Source organism: Dendrobates tinctorius, unplaced genomic scaffold (genome assembly GCF_039654945.1).
Source record: "Dendrobates tinctorius isolate UK_male_01 unplaced genomic scaffold, ASM3965494v1 ptg000307l, whole genome shotgun sequence".
In the NCBI taxonomy this organism is placed as follows: Eukaryota; Metazoa; Chordata; class Amphibia; order Anura; family Dendrobatidae; genus Dendrobates; species Dendrobates tinctorius.
The window spans coordinates 1,125,004-1,133,359 of NW_027361974.1; positions in this window are offsets into that span (position 1 = coordinate 1,125,004).

The window sequence follows — 8,356 nt, forward strand, 5'->3', positions numbered from 1 at the left end:
CTGACAGCCAGATGAGAATGCAGGAGAGAATGGTCCCTGATATGTAACAGAGGAGACGGAAGACCTCGGGGGCGGGATTCCAACAGACCCCGCCTCTTTCTTCAGACCACACCCAGGTGCACGCCTTCCTGAGCCAGTAGTCAGGTATTGGGGGAGGGGGCTGCGTCGTATTTCCAGTGCTCTTCCACCTCTTGCTGGTGTAGGAGAAGCCACAGAACAGCCGCTGCTCCTCCGGGGTTATAGGTGGTTTCTGGGCTTCATTGCCGGATATCACTTGGTGCAATTCCATTTGTTCGCTGGTTTCCATAACTGGGATCTATAGAAGAAAGACAAATCAGTCGGGTTAATTCATTAAGTCTTTCATTATATCCGTCCCCTCCCGAGGACAGCTGTACAGATTGTGGATGAGCCGTGGTAACCGTGTGCAGATTGCCGATAATCGCCACCATGTATCAGGACTTGCAACGTGAGAATAAGGACGGTTTCACATTTCCGTTTTTTCACGTCAGTCAAAATCCGCCGTTTTGCAAAAAAAATGGATCCGCCATTTTTTTTTGGCCAGTCTGTTTTTTTCCCATTGACTTGCATTAGCGGCGGATTTTGAGGGATGGTCATCCGTTGCATCCGTTTTTTGACAGATCCGTCATAATTTGGGCGTCCGCTGTTTTTAGTGGACGGACAATGAAACGTTTTTTGTGTGCGTTAAAACTGCAGATAGGAACGGACCCACCTCTATCCGCCATGCGTTATAATGGACGCCTATGGGTGGCGGATCCGTAGCCAACCGTTAATTGATGGAATCCGCCAACGGATCCGCCTTTTTATACTGAGCATGCCCAGAAGATTTTCCTTTCATTACATTTAACCCCGAAAACCGTTTTGGCAGCAAAATCTCTCTTTCTCTCCTTTTTTCCAGACTCATGTTACTTTAAATTTCAGGCACTGGCTGCTAAAGCGGATCCATCAAAAAACGGATCCGGTGGAATCCGTTTGTGCCAAAACGGAAACGGATCCGTTTTTTCACACTGTGGCGGATTTGGACTGACGTCAAAAAACGGAAATGTGAAACAGGCCTTAGTCAACTCCTGGCGCTGCCTGGCAATCTGCGGTCTCCACATCTGCGACAACTGCACCATAAAGCTGTGTTCACACGTTGCAGCCACATTGGCTTCTTTTTACTCCGTGTCACCAATAGTGCATCCTTATCTTGTGTTTTCCCCCCAAAATGTCCAGAGCATTATGGCTATTTTTCATAGAAAAAAATGCACAGTGTGAGCGCAGCCTAACAGATCGAAGTTAGTCACTAAGTGGCCTTCTGAAGAATTGGGAACAAGGATTACACTTTCGAGAAATATGTAAAAGCCTGTCCATCCTGGCACGTTCTGTAATTCCACCCATTTACCAGCAGGGGAGGATAAACACATTCTGCCCTACCCTATGTAGGATTGTTACTCATTATTTGAGTATTTCTTACACATATTATCACATTACACAGACGAGGAGCTGACATTATAATAAAATAACGCTGTGCACTTACAGGTGTCATTGTAAATGGTGGACGGGACCTTCCCGCCTCTAATTCCTCCCAATTTATGGGCGAGAAGAATGGATGTCCTTTTAGATTGCTGCAAACAACCTGCCTCTTCTCTGGTGAGTTACACAAGAGCTGCAAATATATAAGATCCATTATTATATCACAAGTAATAATATAAATAACTAACTGAAGAGCCCGGCGCTGCCCGGGCATAGTAACTAACTGTGGTTAGTTATAACAAATTATAATGGTTATCCTCCATCCCATAGTCCTGTGCCCATATACCCATCATACATATCCTCCATCCCATAGTCCCATGCCCATATACCCATCATACATATCCTCCATCCCATAGTCCTGTGCCCATATACCTATCATACATATCCTCCATCCCATAGTCCTGTGCCCATATACCCATCACACATCCTCCATCCCATAGTCCAGTGCCCATATACCCATCATACACATCCGCCATCCCATAGTCCAGTGCCCATATACCCATCATACATATCCTCCATCCCATAGTCCTGTGCCCATATACCCATCATACATATCCTCCATCCCATAGTCCCGTGCCCATATACCCATCATACATATCCTCCATCCCATAGTCCCGTGCCCATATACCCATCATACATATCCTCCATCCCATAGTCCCGTGCCCATATACCTATCATACATATCCTCCATCCCATAGTCCTGTGCCCATATACCCATCACACATCCTCCATCCCATAGTCCAGTGCCCATATACCCATCATACACATCCGCCATCCCATAGTCCAGTGCCCATATACCCATCATACATATCCTCCATCCCATAGTCCTGTGCCCATATACCCATCATACATATCCTCCATCCCATAGTCCCGTGCCCATATACCCATCATACATATCCTCCATCCCATAGTCCCGTGCCCATATACCCATCATACATATCCTCCATCCCATAGTCCCGTGCCCATATACCTATCATACATATCCTCCATCCCATAGTCCTGTGCCCATATACCCATCACACATCCTCCATCCCATAGTCCAGTGCCCATATACCCATCACATATCCTCCATCCCATAGTCCAGTGCCCATATACCCATCATACATATCCTCCATCCCATAGTCCTGTGCCCATATACCCATCATACATATCCTCCATCCCATAGTCCCGTGCCCATATACCCATCATACATATCCTCCATCCCATAGTCCCGTGCCCATATACCCATCACATATCCTCCATCCCATAGTCCAGTGCCCATATACCCATCACACATCCTCCATCCCATAGTCCCGTGCCCATATACCCATCATACACATCCGCCATCCCATAGTCCAGTGCCCATATACCCATCATACACATCCGCCATCCCATAGTCCCGTGCCCATATACCCGTCATACAAATCCTCCATCCCCAATACCCAACACAGTGGTGATGAAATGTACGGTGTGTTATCAGATCTCCTGACTGGTCTATCCTTCCTATGTCTCCAGGTAGAAGTGTCTATTTACTCACTCTCTTAATGAGATCCCTGAGCTGAGAATCCGTGGCGCGCGGATAGCAAGGGTCATCACATTTATCACACGAATCAAAGTAAAACGGGTACGATCCTGTGGCCATTTGGAAGAGTATGACCCCAAAAGCAAACAGGTCGACCGTGTAATTAAAGGTCTGTTGACTATTCATCTGTGGAAATATAAGATTAGAAGAGTAAGTTAGTACATTGGTCACCCTGGGAGAGAGAAAACTATCGTGGTCCATGGTTACTGGCAGTGTTTTCACACCTAATCCCCCATACATATGACATGTCGGCCAAGAGATCATTTGGTTGATAGCTACGTCTGAAGTCGAGATGCCCCAGAACACAGTAAACTGGTTTATTTTATTTATTATGCTTTTCTTACACAGCGCTATCTTATTCCGCAGTGCTGTACATGCAGTGCTTTCCCTATCACTATGTCTTTGGAGTGTGGGAGGAAACCCAGACAAACACGGTATTGTCCATGGTGGGATTTGACCCCAGGACCCCAGCACTGCAAGACTGTAGTCCTAACCACTGAGCCACGGTGCTGCCCTAGGCTTATCCTTCTGATATTGGCCGCTTCAGCTGACTTTTGTCTAATCTGTATGGGGGCCTTACACAGTCCATCTATTAGATAACGTTAGTAAATGTGAGCGCTGTGGTGACAGATCTGTGATTCCACGAGCTCCACATTAAGTGAGAATTGCAGGTGGATAATAAGAGATATTAGTGGTCACATAGTCACCTCAGGAGCCATATAGCGACGAGTGCCGTAAGCGCCTCTGATCTTCTGAGAACCAAATACATTCATAGCAGCAAGGCCGAAATCCGCAATCTTCGCGTGTCCATCACCGTCCAGAAGAATGTTGTCTGGTTTTAAATCCCTTAAAAAAAGAAAGAGAACTAGTTCTGTGAGTCAGACGTCGATCAGCTGTAGTGCTTGGGTTGCTGTGGGGGCTTCACAGGACCACTCACTACACACTGGGGCAGAGTCACTAATCCTATCTGGTGTAGACATAGACCAGGCTGTCGGAAAACGCGCCACATTCATCACCGTGGCTGTGTGACACATTAGGAGCATCTTCAGAGGCTTTGGTCTGATGTTACACCACTATTGGTTTCATTACTTAGAGCCAATCATTATCACAAAAATCTGGTTACAGTTTAGTTGCACGTTGTGACATTGTAAGCCACATGGATTCCCATCAAACTATTCCCATTTCCATAAAAGCCTTGTCCCCTCTTCAAGTGAGCCCCAAAAGTGTCTAAAACACTTCATAAATGTGGAACACGCCATGTTCACCAGAATTTTGGCCAAATAACACCACAATTCCGGCACAGTTAACTATTTCCCATAGTAAATCTTTCCCTACGTAGAAAACAAGAAATGACTTATTACCGGTGAATAATCCCACGACTGTGGAGAAACTCTATTCCACTCAATATTTCTGCTGCAAGGAACCTAAAAAGGAAGAAAAAATCCTATCAGCATTAATTGTTCTACGGAACCACTAATAACTATGAGGGGAGACAGCGGCCACAGAAGTCTCAGAGCGGCTGCTCTCTTACCTGATCGTGCAGACATCCAGGGGGCCTCTGGAACTGATAAATGCAGCCAAATCGCCACCACTCAGATATTCCATGGCATAAAATACATAGTCCTGTGCGAGAGGAGGGAAGATGGTGGTAAATAATGCAGATTTTATCCATCCTGATAACATTTACTATGGGTCTGGGGCCTATACTGTATGTCCAGAAGACATGTCTGTGTGTCTGCACACACCAGAGAGGTGTCCAGGGTGAAACCGAAGTAAAACTCCTCTAATGATTGCCGTCAGTAATGGCGCCCAGGGCATACAGGCACACAGAGCAAGCAGCAGGTCCCTTCATTTACACAGGCAAAGATTGAATTTACAATCTAATGGAAGCAAATGGACATGATGGGGAGAAAGGAGAGAATATCTAGAACGTGAGGAGTCTCTTACCGCGGTCTGGAAGGTGCCATAGGCATGTGTGAAGAATCTGCTGTCTTCAGTGATTTCCAGGACATCTCTCTCTATGCGGAGGATGTCTTCAGGATACTCCAACAATTCCCTCTTCTTGACCATCTTGACTGCCAGCTGAAGTCCGCTGGGTTGATGTGTCGCCAGCATCACCTTGCCAAAGCCGCCTGCTCCAAGCTTCCTGGTAAAGATCAAACTCTTCAGGGAAAGACAGGCAGTCACTTGCTCTGAAGGGCCGGTGGTCTGAGCACCGACTACACCTAGAACAGAAAACAGATATAAGAACCAACAATTAATCTTACAGTCGTGCTCATGTAGAACGCTACAATAAATTGGCAATTTTTTTAAATCTATCATGAACTTTGAACCATGATGAACCTGGTTACCACCATGTTCTGGCTGGAGAGCCCCAAGTATAGAAGGTGGAGAGCTCTGATGTACGCGGTAAGATGCACGGGATACGATTATGTCATTAGGTTACATTTTGTAAAATAAATTAACACTTTATATAAAGCACTAGCTGAAGAGCCCGGCACTGCCCGGGCATAGTAACTAACTGTGGTTAGTTATAACAAATTATAATTATCCTCCATCCCATAGTCCCGTGCCCATATACCCATCATACATATCCGCCATCCCATAGTCCCGTGCCCATATACCCATCACACATCCTCCATCCCATAGTCCCGTGCCCATATACCCATCATACATATCCACCATCCCATAGTCCCGTGCCCATATACCCATCATACACATCCTCCATCCCATAGTCCCGTGCCCATATACCCATCATACATATCCGCCATCCCATAGTCCCGTGCCCATATACCCATCACACATCCTCCATCCCATAGTCCAGTGCCCATATACCCATCATACATATCCACCATCCCATAGTCCCGTGCCCATATACCCATCATACACATCCTCCATCCCATAGTCCCGTGCCCATATACCCATCATACATATCCGCCATCCCATAGTCCCGTGCCCATATACCCATCACACATATCCACCATCCCATAGTCCCGTGCCCATATACCCATCACACATCCTCCATCCCATAGTCCCGTGCCCATATACCCATCATACACATCCTCCATCCCATAGTCCCGTGCCCATATACCCGTCATACATATCCTCCATCCCATAGTCCCGTGCCCATATACCCATCATACATATCCACCATCCCATAGTCCTGTGCCCATATACCCATCACACATCCTCCATCCCATAGTCCCGTGCCCATATACCCATCATACATATCCACCATCCCATAGTCCCGTGCCCATATACCCATCACACATCCTCCATCCCATAGTCCCGTGCCCATATACCCATCATACATATCCTCCATCCCATAGTCCCGTGCCCATATACCCATCACACATCCTCCATCCCATAGTCCCGTGCCCATATACCCGTCATACATATCGTCCATTCCATAGTCCCGCGCCCATATACCCGTCATACATATCCTCCATCCCATAATCCCGTGCCCATATACCCATCATACATATCCTCCATCCCATAGTCCCGTGCCCATATACCCATCACACATCTTCCATCCCATAGTCCCGTGCCCATATACCCATCATACATATCCTCCATCCCATAGTCCCGTGCCCATATACCCATCATACATATCCTCCATCCCATAGTCCCGTGCCCATATACCCATCATACATATCCACCATCCCATAGTCCTGTGCCCATATACCCATCACACATCCTCCATCCCATAGTCCCGTGCCCATATACTCATCATACATATCCACCATCCCATAGTCCCGTGCCCATATACCCATCACACATCCTCCATCCCATAGTCCCGTGCCCATATACCCATCATACATATCCTCCATCCCATAGTCCCGTGCCCATATACCCATCACACATCCTCCATCCCATAGTCCCGTGCCCATATACCCGTCATACATATCGTCCATTCCATAGTCCCGTGCCCATATACCCGTCATACATATCCTCCATCCCATAATCCCGTGCCCATATACCCATCATACATATCCTCCATCCCATAGTCCCGTGCCCATATACCCATCACACATCTTCCATCCCATAGTCCCGTGCCCATATACCCATCATACATATCCTCCATCCCATAGTCCCGTGCCCATATACCCATCACACATCCTCCATCCCATAGTCCCGTGCCCATATACCCATCACACATCCTCCATCCCATAGTCCCGTGCCCATATGCCCATCATACATATCCTCCATCCCATAGTCCCGTGCCCATATACCCATCACACATCCTCCATCCCATAGTCCCGTGCCCATATACCCGTCATATATATCGTCCATCCCATAGTCCCGTGCCCATATACCCATCACACATCCTCCATCCCATAGTCCCGTGCCCATATACCAGTCATACATATCCTCCATCCCATAGTCCCGTGCCCATATACCCATCATACATATCTTCCATCCCATAGTCCTGTGCCCATATACCCGTCATACATATCCTCCATCCCATAGTCCAGTGCCCATATACCCATCACACATCCTCCATCTCATAGTCAACCATTATGACATCATAATGAGCAGCGGCAGGGCTTGCAACCTATGATGACATCAGCGTCGCCATGGCAACCATTGTGACATCATAATGAGGGGCGGGGCTTGATACGCACACACTGTTTCCCCAGTATGCAAATAGGGGCATTATGACATCATAATGAGGGGCGGGGCTTGACGCGCACACACTTTTTCCCCCAGTATGTAGATAGGGGCAAAATTGTTTGGTGAATTCGAACGCGCGGGGTTAAAATTTCGCCTCACAACATAGCTTAGGACGCTCTCGGGGTCCAGACGTGTGACTGTGCCAAATTTTGTGGCTGTAGCTGCAACGGTGCGGATGCCTATCCCGGACATACACACATATACACACACACATACATACACACATACACACTTTGAGCTTTATATATTAGATGGATGTAACCTGTGACAAAATGACTATAGACTTTACCTTCTGGAGCTTGATTGATGGATTTATCATTCTCACGTCTTCTCTTTGTGGTGGTCTCAGTGTCAGATGTCCTCTTTCTCTTAAGTTGTTCTCTACAACTTTGATTTTCAACTCTATCATGATGTAAGTGAGAGCTCCTGGTTTCAGAGGTAGCATCTTTTCCACTCTCAGATTCCACCATTCTTCCTCTGTTATTTGGGATTGCATCTCCTTTCTCAGGAGATGTGTTTCCTCTTTTTTTCCCCTTCTTAAGGGTCTTTTTCTCTGGAGGATGTCTAGAAGATGATGTACAGGGATCA